Source organism: Lissotriton vulgaris, chromosome 11 (assembly GCF_964263255.1).
Source record: "Lissotriton vulgaris chromosome 11, aLisVul1.2, whole genome shotgun sequence".
Classification (NCBI taxonomy): domain Eukaryota; kingdom Metazoa; phylum Chordata; class Amphibia; order Caudata; family Salamandridae; genus Lissotriton; species Lissotriton vulgaris.
Window position 1 is genome coordinate 818,249,246 of NC_141699.1, and position 19,816 is coordinate 818,269,061.

Genomic DNA, 19,816 nt, shown 5'->3' on the forward strand with positions numbered 1-19,816 from the left:
TAGGCCACAGTGTAGAGGTTTTTTTTTCATTATTATCTAGCACTTTTGTTTGTTATATCTGTTTTTTAATATGCTTTTTAATATGTTTCTTGTGATATATGAATTGTGATAAATGAATTTATGTTTGTTTATTGTTTATACTGAATTGTTTCTGGACTTCTGTTTTTAAATATATGAATCTAATAATTTTTGCTTTGATATTTTAATCGGTTGATGTGTGTATAAAACCTTTGTAAAGATTTATTTTTATTAAAAAGATTGTGAACGTTCTATTTTAGTGTGGAATCTGACCTTTTTACCTCCTCTGTGACCATTTGGCCTGTGGGGGGGGGGTAATTCATAGATGGTCAAAATACGGAAATAAATTCCCCGTGTGAGTGGGCACCCAGGGATTCTCTCTAGACTGGTTAATCAATTTAGACCACTACCTATGCATATTGTGAGTAGAATATTGATGGACAAAAGGGTTTCATGGGTGGGACACTCAGACAAGGACATTAGGGGTGACTGTATTTTAGTGAACTTTGATGACCCCGCGACAGTGAGATACATTTGTAACTGGAAAAGCCATGTCCAGGAACTTCCATTTCAGCACTCCCACTGTCCTATTTTTATCCCTCCGGGTTCCCTCCGCCCACTGATGATGGTAGGACTTTAATACAACGAAGAGCTGGGAGATCTAACCCTGGAGGTAAACGGAACTGTGGAGGTTGGTTAGGCCCCTTGTTTGTTCCACCTTTTATCCCTTGCCAAAACCGGTACAGCGGATTGGAAGCTGTTGACTGACTTCCGGCACAGGTAGGGGTTTCCCGGGCTTCTCCTGTCTCATCTGTCTTTTCCAGAACTCTTGATAATAGTCTCCCCAGGTCACCAGAATTTTATGATAGTCCACTCTCAACCTTGGCCACTATGTCATATAGGGGTACTAAGGATAGTGTCCAAGGCTTAGATCACTCTTTGGGCCTGATGACCTCTCTGTACTATGCTGCCCTGGCAGGAAATGGTAGTCATGGGCTAATTGAGCCCACAGTGACTGCAAAAATTTGCCATCTGATCCCAGTTGAGGGTAGTGATAAGGGCTCTGACCAGAAGTTAGTCTCGTTAGACGTTGATGGTCACAACGGCAACCTTAACATCATTTCATGGAACGTAGCAGGCTTGCGAAAAAAAGTACTACTTCCTGATTGGAATATCCTCATTGATAAATATGACCTGTGTATTTTTCAGGATACTTGGTGTCTAGAACCAATGTATAAGTCTGGGTATTCTTCCTTCCATGTTCCTGCTATCTCTTCTGGGCCGGGTCGCCCGTCGGGCGGTCTGCTAATTTGGGTCAAAACTGCATTAAATTGTAAAATTACTCACCACCATAGCACATCAATGGATTTGATGAGGCTAACGATTAGGGATCCTCAGGCTACAGTGACTCTGGAGCTTTTTAACATTTATGCCAGAGGTCTGCAAGAAGGGGCCAAATCTCCAACCATCTCTGCGTTAGCAGACTCACTCCTAAATTGCCCCACTGATTCTCTGTCCATAATTGCCGGCGATTTTAATTGTACTTTCGAACCGCTGGCTATGGATGGAGCTGGAGGTCTTCTTGATGAGGATGCGAGATGGGGCATACCGCAACTGACGATTGCGCCAATTAAAAAATGGACACCGATTATCATTCAAATGAATGCCCTGTTATTGGAGCACGCCCTGGTAGCTGTTAACGGGCGTACGCCATCAGATTTCTCGGGAGCCCACACTTACAATAGGGTTACCTGTCCTAGCAGAATAGATTACATTTTGGTCGACAAGAGGATATGGAAACATGTGAGTGACATGACTGTCATCCTATCTATTCATAGCGACCATAACCCCTTGTCCCTCTGTATGCGGAACCAGTTTCTTAATGGGAAGTCCCAGTCTAGTAGTAGACTGAGGATGGTGACTAGGGAAATTATACCTTCAAATTGTAGAAGATTCATCAAATGGCAAAAATTCATCTTAGATGAACAAAAAACCAGCGCCCTTGGGGAGATTGCAAGAGATCAGATCGAGAAGCTCTCTGCAATTTGCATTGACGATTTGGGATTCCCCCAGGCTGATGTGATTTATGCCGAAACAATTGACATGATGGCCGCTCTTTTCCTTGATACTTGGGCTACTAGCCAACTAAAGAGCAGGAAACCTGCAGCCAAGTGGTATAATCAGGACTGTAGGGGGGAAAAATCCAAATTGATATCCGCCATTAAAACTCGCGATGCTGCTGAGGTCCGCTTAGCCCGATCCCAATACAGGCGAGCACTACTGGTGGCAAAGAGGGCTTGGAATGACTCCCATTGGGAGGAGCTGAAGATGGCTAGTCAGTCCAAAAATGGCGAGGGGTTTTGGGCATTGGTCAGAAGCTCAAATGGTGGCGACACAGAATCAATACCCAACCATATCACTGATGGGGAGTGGTTTGATCACTTTAGGAGTTTCTATGAAGGGGTAGAGGTTATAGATAACAGCGGGCCCCCGGACACGACACATCACCTATGATAGATACTTTGTCCCTCATCGATCCAGTAGGGCAAATAGAAGTCGAGACAGCCATTAATAAAATTGTACCAGGGAAGGCACCGGGCCAGGATGGCATTCCAGGCGATCTATTTCGCGCCAACATCGAGCAATGGGCTAAGTTCTTCTCCCTTTTGATTAATGCCCTTCTCCAGGGGTCTCCGGTTCTGAGTTCTTGGAAAGGGGCCAAGGTGATCCCGATTTATAAGAAGGGACAAGGGGGAAACCCTGCCAACTATCGTCCAATCAGCCTCATTGATGCTGGCCAGAAGGTGGATGGCAGGGCCCTTCTGGAGAGGATCCTCTCATGGGCGGAGGAGAATAACATCCTCTCTCAATTCCAGGCAGGTTTTAGGGCGTGCACCAGCACTGTTGACCAGGCATTCAGGCTGGTTTTGCTGCACTGGAAGATAGTAACCATTGGCAAGGGCGGTCTGTACTTGGCCTTTATTGATTTAAAGACTGCGTTTGATCTGGTTCCCCGAGAGCGCCTGTGGACGGTTTTGAGGGAGATGGGGTTCCCCTTGCCCATCCTGAATTTGTTGGCCCGTATGCACGATGGTAATTATGCTTGTATCCGGTGGGGCACTCAGGAGTAGAAAACGGACAAAATCCCGGTAAATAGAGGCGTCCGCCAAGGATGTGTCCTGGCACCGACCCTCTTTTCATTGTTTGTAAATGGGGTTGTCTCATTTCTGTCTGATATTGATGCCGATGCCCCTACCCTGGCCGGTGTCAAAGTCCCCGCCATGCTTTTTGCGGATGATACGCTATTGGTTTCTAAAACACCTATGGGGCTCCAGAAGCTTTTGGACCAGTTCTGCACATTTTGTAACTTAAGGGGCTTGGTCATAAATACAACAAAAACCAAGCTCCTTTATTTTAACCCTAGCAAGAAAGCCAACTGTACGCTTACACTTGATGAGGCTCCCTTAGAGCGTGTTAAAACATTTGACTACCTAGGGATAAGGATATCTGACCAATTGAAATGGCACCCACATATTGGGAAAATGGCCCTGAATCACAAACGTGTCCTGGGAGTCATTGGGAGGGAACATAGAGCCTCAATATCCAGACCCATAGCACCTGCACTGGAGATTTATTCTGCAAAAGCTATAGGTAGTGCACTGTATGGAGCTGAGCTCTGGGGTTTCAACAATGTTTGTTATGGCTGAAAATAAGTTTTTTAGGGAACTCGTTTCATTACCTAGGGGTACCCCAAGCAAACCACTCCAATATGACCTTGGACGCCGATCAATTAAAGATCTTATTATCTTGCGCCCGCTTCTCTATTGGGAACGCTTGTGGCGTACACCTGAGCTATCTAGCTACGCAGATGGCCTTAGAGAAGTCAAGAATATGCAGGGGGGCCATAAAATTGTTTGGCTTACTAGGGTAAAGAAGTTTTTATTGGCTATTGGTTTTAATATTGCATGGGAGACAGGTGTTTTGGTGTCTAAACTGGAGATTAAGAGAGCTTATTGGCTATGGGTTGATGCCCAAGATCTTAGAGATACCAGCCTGGGCAGGTTGACAGATGAGTTCCGTCTACACAAGACAGTACATCGCCTTGAACCCTATCTGGATTTTATTAAGAAACCCAGAGATAGGGCCTTATACATTCAGTTCAGACTGGGTACTCTTCCGGTTCGTGAACGTACCTGTAAATGGAAACCCCCCAACCAAACACCTGCCAATTGCCCGTTTTGTACCGATGCACCTGAAACCATCCCACATTTTTTCTTTGTATGGCGTGCTTATAATAAACCTAGGTCAAAGTGGTTAAAACCTGTTTGCCGCCAGCTTGAGACCAAGAATCATGCCTCTGCCCTTAGAATCTTGCAGACAGATCCTAACACCACCCTTGCTTGTGGTGTGGCCAAATTCCTTTTTTGGGCGTGGGTGATCAGACTGAAAGACCTAAGATAATTTTACTAGGCGACTACTTTTTAATTATGTCCAAAGCTGTAATTGGTTTAATGATTTTTTACTGTTGTATTCCTGCTTAAGTGCTTATTTAATGTTATTTATAAATGTATTGTATTTTAATTGCCATGTGCTTTTTAAGATATTTCATATTGAAATAAAGCTTTGTACTACTACTACTTAATACAAAGCAAATGAATAGTTGGACGAAATGGTGAAAGAATAGAATTTAGAAAGATGGATGAGAGAATGTGAAAAGATGAAAAGGCAAAAGATGGGATGGAATAGTGAAACAATAGATAAAATGAAGAAATAGTTAACAGAATGGTGGATGGTTAAAGATAGAGGCACGAAAGGATGGAAGTAGGGACCTCTTCAAACAATGGTTGTGCTCGCTCCATTAGCTAGGTGCCATTCGACGTATGGTTCGAAATTTTAACAATTATAATTTTGTTGCTACTCCTCAATCTCTTCCATTGCATTTGCTACCCCTAGTATCAGGGATCCAGAGGACAGATGGGGAAACAGTAAATAACAGGGATCAAAAAGTCTGATCTTCTTTCTGTACTTTACACTCTTTGTCCCTCAGCATCAAGTAGTGGAGTGTTGAGCATTTAATGAAGTGACAACAAGTCAACTTTGGGATGTAGCATGTGTCAAAACAGTGCCCCATATCCCTTCTGCTTCCCCAGGCATTGAGGGGAATTGACATTTGTGCACACGCCTAAATTTAGACAAATGAGTAAACAGAAAAAAAGGGAGAGAAGGGCCTCAGCACTCTGCAAATCATCATATTTGTTTCGGACATTGAGTAAATAATGTTTGTTATGTGCATTTTGGTTTAATGAAATTGATGTCTCTGTTCTCAGTGTGCATAGACGACAGAACTACTGGATGATGGCAGAGCCTTCTACACACAGTGCCTAATTTACCAAGAAGAATAGGGGCAGATATCTAAGCATCACTGAAGAAAATAATGCACATACATCTAAATAGAAGATAAAACCAAACAAAATAGAGCGACTGTAGAGGCTCACCTGCCTAGTGGATGCTGTAGCTATGGAGGTGACGCCAGGACCTGGACCAGGGGTTGTGGCGGTGGTCGCCACGTCCTTTGAGCGGGGTCAGGTACAGGATTGGTTGGCTTGGGCACGGGCACCCAGCAGTATTAGAATGCTTTTGGGGTTGTTCTAGGCAATGCCGCCAGCCCATTTAACAGATGACATAAGGTGGCAGGCAGGTCTCCTTCCCGCTCGCCGCCTCGGACACAACAGGACCTCGCAGTTCCCCCATATGACTACAGGAATGGCACACTCCGCTGCAGTGACTCGGCAGCCACAACCATCTTTTTGGTCGGTGCCCACTGGAGCTACACAGCTTAGAGAGCATTTTTTCCCCGCTTACCATCCCCAGAAGGAAGGGCACCTTGGTGGGGGGGACTACTCGGTTCTGTGACTTATAAGGAGAGAAAAAAATGTTAGGCTTTGCAAACCCTGCTTGGTGAAAATAGCTGGGCTTCATGGAAAGTCGGAGTAATGGCTTGTATTATGTCTAGCACACCTTTTTCTCTTGCGAGTCATCGTATTTTGTTGTAGTTTTGTTGTTTCTTTTCTTATGTAGATCAGATTAATATGTCGAATTTTTGGATGGTTGGTAGGTGACGTCATGATTGATGTTCAGGCCCACGTAAGACCCCTTTTTAGACCAAAGTAACAGCAGCATCACTGAATCATCCAAGGGGTGCTGGCAGCAAGTCAAAAGAAGGTTGCCGTGGTGTGTGGAGTTGGGGAAGTCGTTAACACTCAGCCCTTACCTCGCATCCACCTGCATTTGCTCAGTGGGAGCAAGCTAGCGCAGTACCTTGGCGGGAGGAAGATGGGGGGAGGGGGTGCCTGAGGGAAGTATCCTAGTGGACAGATGGGTGGTGTGGGTGGGTGGGGTCCTCCTAATTGGTGGGACCCATCCATGCCCATTTGGTATTGGACAAAAGAGGAAGAGTCCCAGAACAAGTCTTGATCTCGCTATGGAAAGATGTTTGTAATGGATGCACGTGAACAATCTTAAATATGGTTAGGTAACGCCCATGTATTAGCGGCTCTGTTAAGGCTAGGATGTAACTCTGTAGGCACATACTGTAAGCATATAGGTTACTATGCATAAAAAATAATTGACAAAATATGTAGTCTTGTTTATATGTTTTAATAAATACAGCAAGGGGGTATTCCAACAACTATCCCAAAGAACTTGATTTTGTAATCATACACTCTGATGATAGGTGTAAAGGCGTTTAGGGTTTTTGGGGAAGCCGGGTTTCCCCAAAGGGACAACAGCGACTACCTGACCAGATGTTTTCAGGATAGATGAGAAATATAAGGGATCCAGTCAATCCACATAAAATTTACTGTATTTCATGTATGTGGGTCTAATCGTGTCCACATATATACCTACGCAAAAACAACAATTGATGGACAGAGTGCAGAACAATGTCATACATTCACCCCAGTACAGAGATCTGGCCATAAAAACATCGTTTTTTTGCACTCCACACCACCCCAGTTCAGACATGGCCATATGCAAATCAGCCTTGACCCTGTGCCTCATGGGAACAGTCCAGCCCGAACTGCCAAGCCATGTCCTGTATCAAGCATCCTAGGACCGGTTTCTGGCTATCAGCCCTCTTCAGCCAGGATAGTTTGACTCCAGTGGTGTGGAGAGCACGGGACTCACGTCTGATCATACCCGTCCCACTCGGAAGCTTGTTTCCGGTCCAGGGAAGGCATGGCTTGGCAGTTCGGGCTGGACTGTTCCCATGAGGCACACGGTCAGACTGATTTGCATATGGCCATGTCTTTACTGGGGTGGTGTGGAGTGCAAAAAAACAATGGATTTAGGCCCAGATCTCTGTACTGGGGTGAATGTATGACATTGTTCTGTATTCTGTCCATTCTGTCCATCAACTGTGGTTTTTGCACATATATACCTACAGCACAAACTTTGACATATTTCTGTTTAAAATGGTGTTAATGGAAATTTGTGTAACCAGATAGTGTTGGGAAAGTCTTGGGTCTCTTAAAGGCATAATGGCGAGTATTCTGCTTTAAGTGTTGATGTATCTTTCCTTAGTAACCAAGGCATGTTAATGCTACAATACCCAGAATGCTAGGTGTTAGAAATCAGATTCTGTTTCTATATGGGGCACTGTTGATAACATGGGACAAGGTCCAGAAATACAGACTTCAAAACGGAAGAGCTTTTATGGAATTTTAGGGCATATTATTAAGGTGCGACGGTAAAATTATAGCCGCTTTAGCAGAAGGAAACTGCACAGGCTCTCCTCTTTTTCCAGCATACTTGAACTTTTACATAGTCAAAATTATTTACATCGGGTCCATGGGACTTTCGTATTGTAATGGCATTTATATAGCACTTATTTACCCATATAAGTAGCAGGAGGACTTTGTAGCAGAAGGCACGCTATTCAATAGCCCCTATGTAGAGGTTAATCCAGTGGTTCTTATTTATTGTTGCTGTAGATTTGTTGTTTATTGGCTCATTCTTGTGCTCTAATGGAATTAATATTTTTCTGTCATTTTCAAGAGGTGACTGAAGGTAGGGGTAATTATAATAGTGAGTTAACGTAAGCGGAATAAGAGATGTGAGGATATAGGGTGGATGGAGGAGATTGAATATTTTAAGAAGCAAGTCGAAGTTAAACAAAATTAGAGTTTGTAATTTATGGGAGATAGATAAGCAGATAGGCTAGATGGAATTTGCCGCTGCAAAAGTAAAGATTATGCATTGTAAAGAGGAGTAATTTATTTTATTGAGATTTAATGGAGAGCAAGGTGGCAGGCATGTATGTGCCCTCAGAGGCATTAAGACATGTATAGGATGGAGTGCAATGAGTATATGATTTAAATAGGAAAGCAGGAGAGAGAATATTCCATACCTCTAAATCGGGTTATTTTCATGCAGGGATTGTTTTGAATGTTGATGTAAAATGTAATCTGAGAAAATAAAGAGTAGAATAAAATGCTGAAGTTTGATTAACTGTGGTCAGGTGATAAAAGTTGTTCTACCTTAGGTTGCGCCACCTGACCCCCAATAGCACTGACACTGTTTGGTCTCTACCACATAAAAATTGAACATTACTGAAGGGTGCCAGACTTTGCCCTTGTATTTTTGTGGGGAGGGGGTGTCTGGATAGTGCGTTGGTAGGTATGTCTGTTGAGATTTTGAGTAGGGGACAATCAATTGGTTTAGCATTGATCATACTGTTGTGTATTTGTTTGAGAAAGATGCATGGGTGTTGAGTTTCTAGTGAGTTGTGTTTCTCCATGATATTGGGAGTTGTTTGTTAGGGATTCTGCTGATTTAGCACTTACTTGATCTTATATCGTTCTGGAGTGTATCTGTCTTGGCTGGATTTGAGATTGTGCAGCTTCTTTATTGGATCACATTGAGAATAATCAGGTCCTAATTCTCTTCCTGAATTGTAAGCGATTGTCTTTGGCTCTGATCTTTGCTGGTGGGGAATTCCAAAGTGTTGCTGTATTCATGGCATGGAAAAAGTAGGACCGCCAATTATTTTCTTCCTGTAAGCAGGATATAATGACAGTCTGGAACATAGGTTTCTGTGTTGGAAATATTTTGTGATTTTTGTTTGAATTAAATTTGGTCTTTTGCCATTAACAGCTCTCTCAGTGATGCACAGTAGTTTAAATAGGATCTTCTAGTCCCTGGGAGCCAACGGCAGGCTTCAGAAGTGGAAGGATGTGGATTTGTATATTAACTCTTAGAAATAGTCTTGCTGCTGTCAAGTTTTGAGAGGATCAGTGATGTTGATGCTTGTACCTTTTGAGGATATCCAAGATGCGGAAAGGTGTCTCAATGTGTTTTCATTTTGTAGAAGGTAGATTGGGACAGTCTCTGCACTCGAGTATTCATGAAAACTTAGGAGTCAAAGGAAATTCAGAGGTTTTTCATATTTGTGGCAGGGGTCCCAATTCTTCTGTCAAGAGAGATATGGGGTCAGTTTTCCAATCACCCTATGCCAGTCCTTCTGTTTTTGAAGCATTCACCTTGAATCAATACCACTTCATCCACTGTTCTACACTGTTGAGGCTGGAGTTACGTTTTGATGTTCCCACATCCTTAAGGTTTTCTAGTTTGAAAGTTAGTGGTGTGTCATTTGAATAGCTGTAACAGTGATTATCAACATCCAATGCACCTTACGAAGATATCTATATAATATGGAAAATAATTGTCACAACTCACTACCAGATTTTGTTGACTAAATTAAATACAATAATGAAAAGCTATTAAAAAACACCAAAATCTCTAATTAGCAATGACAACTCTCCTCTTGGAATACCCGTACTAGAGCAATTTTGAAATACATCAATGAAAACTTGCAGTTCACTCACTAAATACCTCTTGAACAATCCATCAACAACCGTGGTGAGCTTGTTTCCTTCTTCAAAACAAAATAAAATATATTGGAGACAAAATTATGCTCAACATTGATCAAGATCAAGATAATACCTTCCATCATCAAACTTCAGCCACATGGAGCACCGTTTTGCCAATCATTTTTGATGATTTAAAAAAAAAAATGGATGGTGGTTTCCTCTAAACACCCATTCAGTGTGCCTAGGTGGTGTGTGTTTGTGAGGTAAGTTCCTACTACTGTTGTCCGTCTACTTACCTGCTTTGTTTATCAGAAAACATTTGTACTCCTGGTACCCTGAAATTAGTGAATGTCTGACATAATATCGACAGACAGAATATCGACATGCAATAATATCGAAGTACAAAAATATCGGAATCAAAAATATCGTTTTTTTAAATGTATTAATGATAATGTAAAAATAATATTTAAATACATATAATTTTACAACTATTAAATAAAAATATTAAAACAAAATTAAAACTAATACATATACATTTAAAATAAATAAAACACTTAAAAATTTAAAGTAATTTTAATTTTTTTCATCTAATTTATTTGATGTAATGTAATATTTTTTTATTTTTACCCTGTACGCCTGTACCCCAAAAACCCAAAACTGACCCTGAACCCTAAAAATATCCCTGTACCCCAAAAACCCAAAACTGACCCAGAACCCTAAAAATACCCCTTTACCCAAATACTGAAAACTGACCCTGAACCCTAAAAATACCCCTTTACCCAAAAACTGAAAACTGACCCTGAACCCTAAAAATACCCCTTTACCCAAAAACTGAAAACTGACCCTAAACCCTAAAAATACCCCTTTACCCAAAATCTGAAAACTGACCCTGAACCCTAAAAATACCCCTTTACCCAAAAACTGAAAACTGACCCTAAACCCTAAAAATACCCCTTTACCCAAAAACTGAAAACTGACCCTGAACCCTAAAAATACCCCTTTACCCATGAACTGAAAACTGACCTTGAACCCTAAAAATACCCCTTTACCCAAAAACTGAAAACTGACCCAGAACCCTAAAAATACCCCTGTACCCAAAATTAATTAATATTATTTAATTACCAATTAATTATTAATTAACAATAACAATAAAGTAAATATATTAGCACATTTGCTGTAATTAATTCAATTTAATAATTAATATTATTTTGCCTAATTAATTAATTAAGAATAACAATAAATTATATATAAAAAATTACTATAATTAATGTAATTAAATAATTAATAATAATTAATTACCAACTAATTAATAATTATAAATATGTAAAAAAATTATAATAATTAATTAACTAATTATTAGAAATTAATTACCAATTAATTATTAATTAAAATATGTACAAACATATATCAATTAATTAATTATTATTAAATTACTTCCCACCCTATTCCCCTATAAACCCATAACCCGCTACAGAACATATTTATCAATTAATCAATTAATTAAAAATAATTAAAAAATAATTTTCAATTAATTAATTAATAATTCCTACTAATTAATAATTAATTTAACATAATTAAATTACTTCCCACCCTATTCCCCTATAAACCCACAACCCGCTACAGTAGTAAAAGACAATATTTAATTAAATTACATTAAAAATAAATAATAAAACATAATAAATACAATATAATATACACTAAATGTATTTAAAAATTGATATTAGTAACATCAAAGTTATTAATTTCGATATTATTGACATCGATATTTACAACTTCGATATTACTGATATCATACCAATATCGATATTTTTGTATATCGATATTTAAACTTCGATATTTTTGTATATCGATATTTAAAAATCGATATTTTGTCTGTGTACCGAAATTAGTACATTTATTGTGAGCAGTGCTTAATTTTAGCCAGTGTTTACAGGTGGAGCCAGAGCTCTTGTGGGAACTTGAACTTATCTTTTCATTAGTAGACTGTGGCTAAGAACACGAGAGAGAAAGTCAGAAAACGGGGAAAGGAAGTAACAAAGGCAGAAAACAGAGGTGAAAAAGGACCTTTGAGGTTAAGAGACAGGGAGGGTATGTGTTGGATGAAGGGGGGTGAGGCGGAATCAAGACCAAACAGATTTATGGGCATTTTTACAAGCCCTTCTTAGCACCAAAATGCCACTTTCAGTGATGTTGTGATGGCGATAGTGGCCTCACCTTATTTACAAAGCAGCGTTAAGCCACATGACTTGTAAATAAGGTACCTTTTCACAATATATTTAGTGTGAAAGGGGAGGGCAATGGGTGTTGTGTTGGGCGCTCCACTGCATCGATTTTGACGCTTCCCTCTATTTACAAGGGCAGCGTAAATAGGAGACAGCGCAAAAATTAAGATTAAAGAAAAAACGGTCTAACATGGAAAACAGAAAGTTACCTATGATTATTTATGTGAGGGAAGGTCCCCCGTTCTGTACATAAGCAATCATTTTAAATAAAAACTACTGTTTTGCAACTTCTATGAGTGCTTCATTAAGCAGCACACATAGAAGTAAAAAAATGGCATTTAAAGATTTTTTATGTGTAGGAAGAGACACCTTCCTGCACATAAACTATCTTCCTCCCAACGCAGACACCCTTGCACTAAGGTGCAAGGGTGCCTGCGTTGGTGCTAGGCAGTTGAACTCAGCACCAGCACTAGAGGAAATGCAGGGGAACACCGCATTCTTGTGATTACGGCATATCCCTGCATTTTCTGAATGAAGAAGCCTGGCTTTAGCAATGTTTGCTTAATGCCACGCTTCTCCATTCTTTTGTAAATATGTCCCTTAATATGCAGAAACCCCAACGTTCTGCAGCATTGCTGCAGGTTTCTGAGAAAAGGTTTGGGCGCCAGAGCACTTATTATTGTACAAATGAGGCACTGACTGCGAGCAAGCTTTTACTGTAGCTGACAACCCAATATCTTTTCTGCAAGCAAGCTTTACGTTTGATTTGCCCTTGTTACCTACCAGAGGCAGAGGGGTAGTAGGGGGTTGCAGGTGTGTGTGCGAAGCTCATGCTGTGCTGCCTGTGTTGTGTATGTCCTGTTTTTGTGAAAACTTGTACTGTTGCTTGCACTCTACCCAGTCCAACTCAGTGCCTGATTTACCACTTACTCATGCATTGCAGTGCAGCAGCTGCAAATGCTGCACTGCATGAAAAGGAGAGATGAGAAGTGCCACATATATAAAGAAATATTGCACTCTCCTCTCCTTTCCGTAGTGCAGGCGCTGAAAGTACAAGGGTGTCTCCATGACTCTAGCATAGGTTTTGCAGTACAAAATACAATGCATAGTTTGACTTTAACCTGTTTCCCTCTCTGGATGTCTGATGTAAAGTGCAGCACACATACAAAGTAGGAAAAGGAAGAAGAAATGAAAAAATGAAAGCATTTCTCTTTCGTTGGGCCTACTTCAAAAGGACGCAGTTTTCTGACGCTACCCATATCTACTCTATTTCGTAAATAGGGTTTCGTGTCAGGAACCATGGGGTGTTGCAAGGGAACGCCTATGCTGCACCCATGGTATGCCCCCTTGAGACTAAGTAATGCAGAGCAGTGCTATGACCTGCGTTGTGCTACTTTAATGTTATTTCCAACGTGGAACAAGCTTAGAGCTGGAAAAGAAATTGGAAAAAAAAAATTGCGCCATTTCGCGTCACTTTTGTGATGCTAACATGATGTAAAACTTTAGTAAAGCTCCCCCTCAGTATGTGCTTTTGTCATGTGTAAGGGTACTTACGAAGACCTTAAACCACAACCCTGTGCCTTTCAGTGCACTGATGATGTGATCTAAAGCCCCTGATGTGGACATGTGCATAACTTAGACAGCTTAATTTGCTCTATGTACTGGAAGCTAACACTACTGCCCATGTTGTGCCCGTCATTTGTGTCTTGGTGATACAGAGAAAATATTTTTTTGTATACAGATGCCATAACTATTGTTTTTGTTCCCTTGAGAAATTGAAAAATGCAAAAACAACAATTGATGGACAGAATGCAGAACAATGTCATACATTCACCCGAGTACAGAGATCTGAGCCTAAATCCTTCGTTTTTTTGCTCACCATGCCATTCCAGTTTAAACCCTGCCATATGCAAATCAGTCTTGACCTTGTGCCCCATGGGAACAGTCCAGCCCAAACTGCCAAGCCAGATCCTCCCTGGACTGGAAACTTTGCCACTGGATTCAAGCTAGCCTGGCGGATGACGCTGATTAGCCAGAAATGCTTGTTTCCAGTCCAGGAAAGACATGGCTGGGCAGTTTGGACTGGACTGTTCCCCTGAGGCACGGGGTCAGACTGATTTGCATATGGCCATGTCTGAACTGGGGTGGCGGAGTGAGCTAAAGAATGGTGATGGATTAAACCCAGATCAGTTGACTGGGGGTGAGTGCTTGCATTGTTCAACACTCCGTCCATCATCCCCTTTGATGTTTTGCTCCCTTGAAAAATTGAAACATAAAAAAACTATCAGAGGAAAGTTTAAAAAAAGTTTTTAAAAATCCAATCACAAAAAGGCTGCAAAGTTCAAGTATAGCATATTGGAAGCATCTCGTCTTTTTCCGAATACATGAAATAGCATAGATATTAACCCTGGGTGAAGTTCTACGCTACGCTCGCCTAGTTTGCAAAGTTTGCCCTCCTTCGCACTACACAAATTGTACGTAGCACAGTGCAAACACAAGTAGCGTAGCAGTCATTTTTTGCTTGCTCGCGGTCCTCAACGTCAAGTTGACGACCGCGAGCGAGCAAAATAACATCCTGGCAAGAATTTTTCCTCGTTTGCGATCAGCAACATCAAGTTGCCGATCGCGAGTGTGGAAAATAAACCTCCCGGCAAGATTCTCAATGCAGGGAGGTCAGGTTTCTCATTGCGAGTGGTCGCGTATGCGTACCAGTCTGCGTTGAGAAAGCTGCTGCTCGAGTACAAATCTACTTGAGCGGCAGAAAACGACCACTTGCACTGTGCAAGATGCGGTTTGCACTGATTGCACATTGCGAACATCATTTTGCACAGTACACGACGCAGTTCGCGTAGCTACCTGTAGCTCGCGTAGTGCGAAGTGCACTTCGCATAGCTACGCGTAGTGCTACTACGCGAACTACGCCCAGGGTTAGATATTATGCATATGCCAGCAAATTAAGCTAAAATAAAAAGAAAGTAGGAATGGCAGAGGCGCTCAGTCTTTCAAAAATACATAGCTGTTGAAAGAAGGCAATTTGCCAGTCCTCTGCTTTCTCCTTTCAAAATCAAACTCCACCTCAGTCAGTGGTCTCAAGTCTTGAGAATTGTTTGAAGAGCGATCTAGCAAGCACATTTGCTTCCATCACAGTTATGTCACATAAACTGATAATGGCATAAAAGATTCTATCAGAAAAAAGAATGCAATTTAAAATCGCAAAAGAATTGATGTTAAATAGACTGTGGCTTTCAAATATACTAAAGCAGCAGTCTGGTATGATCAAAGTGGCTACTCATTCCAACTTTGGAATCTGTAGGATGGCTTCCTTTTGGCCGGATTTCTTTCTAAAACCCCTGCAGATCCCATGAGCTACTCACAATATGCCATGAAATACTATCACTGTGTCATTGATTCCTACATTATTCCAGAAATTAACACCGTTGTGCCAGAGAGAGCAGTGTACCACACTTTGGTTCCATTGGATCTTTACAATATGCCAAGAATTACACCATGGTGTAGCAGGGATTTCTGCTCCTATACAGAACTGTGCATAGAGACTTAGAACCTCAGTGAATTAGGGTGTGCCAAAACTCACCTTAGTATCCAAAATCCCCTACCAGACTAGCAATCAGTGTCTCATTGGTACTTACAAAACCCCAATGATTTAGACAACCCAGAACATGGACTTAGAACACCTCAGGTAACGTGGAACACATGAACACTCTTTCGTTATACTAACATATCAATCCAGAACGAGGAGTCAATGAGGACACGTGCAAGTCTGAAATGTTTATTTCTAATGCAGTGTTCTCAAACGCAGTATCTTAGCTAATACAAGCAAACATATTATAAAGATCAAGGTTATAAGCATAGTTACTATTCCATAAAATTCAAAGGGTGAAATCATATTAAAATGCTAAAGGAAACAGGTCTAAACAGAACTTCAGTTTACCCTCCCTAGCTAGTATATTATATTATATCTACAGAAGGTCTCTTTGGGTTTAGAAGGGCGGGCCCATACCTTTAGGTTCAGTGGAAATGGATCATTTCATCTCCTACACCACCACTCTGCATACAGATATTCATCAAGTGTGTGTCTCCTGCCTTGCGCAGTGCAATATCATTCGCGCCTAAAACCAAAGTTGGCCACAGCTGCATCCATATTATGTCTACTCTGTGCGCTGATCAATCCAAACAATAAGCGCTATGTTGAGATAACCTTGAAGGCCTCGGCATTCACTGTACAGACATAGCTTACCAAGCAAGACTGATATTATAAGCAAACATGTTATTCTCGTGTAAAGCAAAATACCTAACTAGGTGAAAAGCATTAATAACAAAATGTGTCATGTGCAGAGGCAGCAGGAAAGGAAAAATGGCGTTTAAAACTCTAACTAACACATGCCAACTTAACACAGTGCAAAGGTGAAACCAATACACAAGACAATGGCTACTCGCAAACATTTTCACAACGGTCATAAAGTGTGGTCTGGGATGTGACCGAGGGCTGCAATGATACTGGTGAGGTGGTGTTTGGGGGGGGGGGGGCAATTGGCAGTAAGGGCGATGTAAGGGAAGCGAAACATATATATCTAGTGGCTGAATTGCACAATGTGAAACCAGAAACCTAGAGATTAATCCAGGCTTCCTCACTTAGCCAAATTCTGTGATCCTAGGCAATTGTTTTGACTTTGAAATGATTGACTTCAGGATGTGCGCTGCACAAAACCTTCTCTTGTGTTTGATAAGATAAACTATAATATTGCCTATGCATAATAGGAACTCATTTCAGCCAAAGAGTGCACATAACAACTGACATGACTCTTAGTTCACTATTGGCATTGTTATTAGGGTGCAGGATAGAATGAATGTTTCTAAATGTATTTAAAAAAAATACTTCTCAATGTGCTGATATAATCTGATGTACTAAGGTGAACATTTCTGCATGTTAATGAAATACACCTTTTAAAATTTGAGGACACTTTATTGCATTTTTAAACTTTTCCTGCAAGATGTCTTAAAAAATGAAGGTGTTCCTATAGTTACAATATGCAGGCCAACCTAGTGACTAACTTTCTTTAACTTCAATTAATCAGTGAATAGATGCTTGATGGTTTATTTAACTTCTTTTATTGTTAGTGCTGAGACAAGTAAACAGCAGCCCAGTGCTGCTGTTGACCAGGGAGCCGTTTGTAAAGGACTGGAAGGCCGCATGCGGCCCCCAGGCTAAACTTGAATACAGAACTGCCATTATGTTATTGGTGGGCTCACAGTGCCATGGATGTACATAATAGTTCAGTCATAACCAGCATTTATAAGGGCCGTTTATAGCCAACATCATAAGAAGGATGCTCAAAGGGTGACAAGAACAGTCATCAGTGTGCTAAGACTGCCATTTTAGGCAATGGGTATCACCAAATGGATGCCCACACGTTGACAGATATGACCATCATTATCTGACAAGCCAGCATACTATATAGGTTAGGAAATGTGACATTATCCTATGGAAGTTTACAACTTGCTAAGCAGTAATACCCCTAAGCCTTAGCCAGAATGTTTTTAGGGTTGGCAGCATGCACAACACCCATACATTCCTCACACATACCTATAAACACACATACATGCATTTACACACTCAAACATACAGAATCATCATGTTTTCTTTTAATTTACCAAAAAACATAACAGCTGTTCCTGCTCTTGCTGATGCTCTAGGTTGATGCTTCCCCTCCACAGGGCCGACTCCAGCTCCTGATTGGTAGTCCTGTGAGGAGGGAGAAACAGACTTTGTCAGGTCGGATAGTGTTCGGAGCCCTTCCGAACGAGATTGGAATCGGCCCGTTAGATGGAATCCCAGGGACTGCCTGCATGAGACTTGAATATTTTGGAGTGGCCTGTCAATCCTACCCAAGCTTTGCTCCTGTTATATTCAATGTAGGTACCCTGATATAGGCCCAGGTAACCCCATAACCCTTCACCTATATTCTTCTCTACATTATACTTATAACAGTTTACAGGGACTGACCTTTTACCTCGATACAACACTTCATTCAAAACGCGGGTTTCCCCTAGTTAGAAATCTCATACATTATGCATGAGGATTCTTGGAAGCACAGTAGGACTAACATCTCCTGTATAATATCTATGTATAAAGTTAATGCCCAATGTCATCCTTAGTCCGACACCGTAATACAGTGAGGTAGGACCCCTGGTGAGACCTATGGGTATATATACATCACCTCTTGCTAAGCTAGGCAGAGGAAACCAGGACTTCCCAGCTGACACACTGACCAGAGACTCTGAGGTACCTGCATGCAAACACTCCAGCTTGCAGTGGTCTAAAAACATCCCTTGCGATGTGTCCAACTCGAGACCAGAACGGTGTCCTACAGTCTCTCACTTCAGGTAATTGAGTTGACTTTATCCTAGAGGGATTGTTGGCTTAATACCTACACACATGCTTTGCACACTTAGGTACATCTATTTAGGGAAGCATCGTAGGAGTGAACATCTTTTTACTGTCATGTTTTTTATATACTCGTATGTATTCATGATTATCGCAAGATGGTAGCACTCTATCATCCTTTTACTTTCATAGTGCTTCTAATCATTTATATCTGTTACTGTCTAACGGTTGATGCAGCTAATCTATTTTAATCCAGAATAACAACTGTTCAATAAATACTTATTGAAAACGCCCAGCCTGTTTGTTCTCTGTATGTTTCTAAGACAGACTAAGTAAGCAGGAGTGACTGAGAGAAAAGTAGTATATTGTTTCCATGGTCCTGAGGGATCAGGGTTGTCATGTTCGATGGTTACAAAGAACTATTCTCTCCTTGGTAAGAGGAGATTCTAGTGGCACTGTGTGCTAGCTGACACAAAAGGCCAACATACCTGGTTGGGGTGTTCAGAGTCAGTCTGACTCCAATCCTACAGTGTATGCTGTATGAACATGCGGCTCTTGTATAGGTTTTAGAGGAATTACACAACACACCACTTTCTTCCCTCATTTTAGATCTCCGTTACTAAGGGTGAACCCTGAGTGTGCCTAAGGTTGTGGGAGATTTGGAGAAACTTGTGTCCATTTAATTGATGTTCTGTTAAACATGTCAATATGAGGAATCTGGATGTTTCTGTGAATGAGTGACTCGAAGAGACTGCCATGGCAGGGGGTGACTTGGGTTGTATGAATGTGATTGCAGACCTTGCTGCTGCACATGACATACAGTATTCTGCTCTGAGTGACATTAACAGCATACATCAGCAGATTCTCCCGAGTGACAGCCCAAGCACCTGCAAAGCATACATAGGCAGCTACTCAGACCAATATCCACAGACCAGACAGCTCTCCCCTCAATGGCCTGCACTGCACTCACAGGCAGAATGAGACATGTGAGGATGTGGGTCCTGTTCACAGGGCTGTTATTGTATATGATTATCTGCTGTTTATGGGAACTAGGGCCCTGGGCAAGCCCTTTGAAGCACTTAGTGACACATGCGTCCTTTTAGAGCTGCAACCGATGTTGCCTGGTAGTTAAGATGCTAGAGACCATAGAGTTCTTTTTAGGTTTCGCCTGCACATTGCTGCTTGCACTGCGCTCGTGAAATCTATTGTTTTTAATATAAATCTTAAAAGGGGCTTACATCCTGCCACCCCGCTTTCCCAGCTTTTCATTGGTTTCTGTGCTTGCCACCTAGTTTTCGTCCATT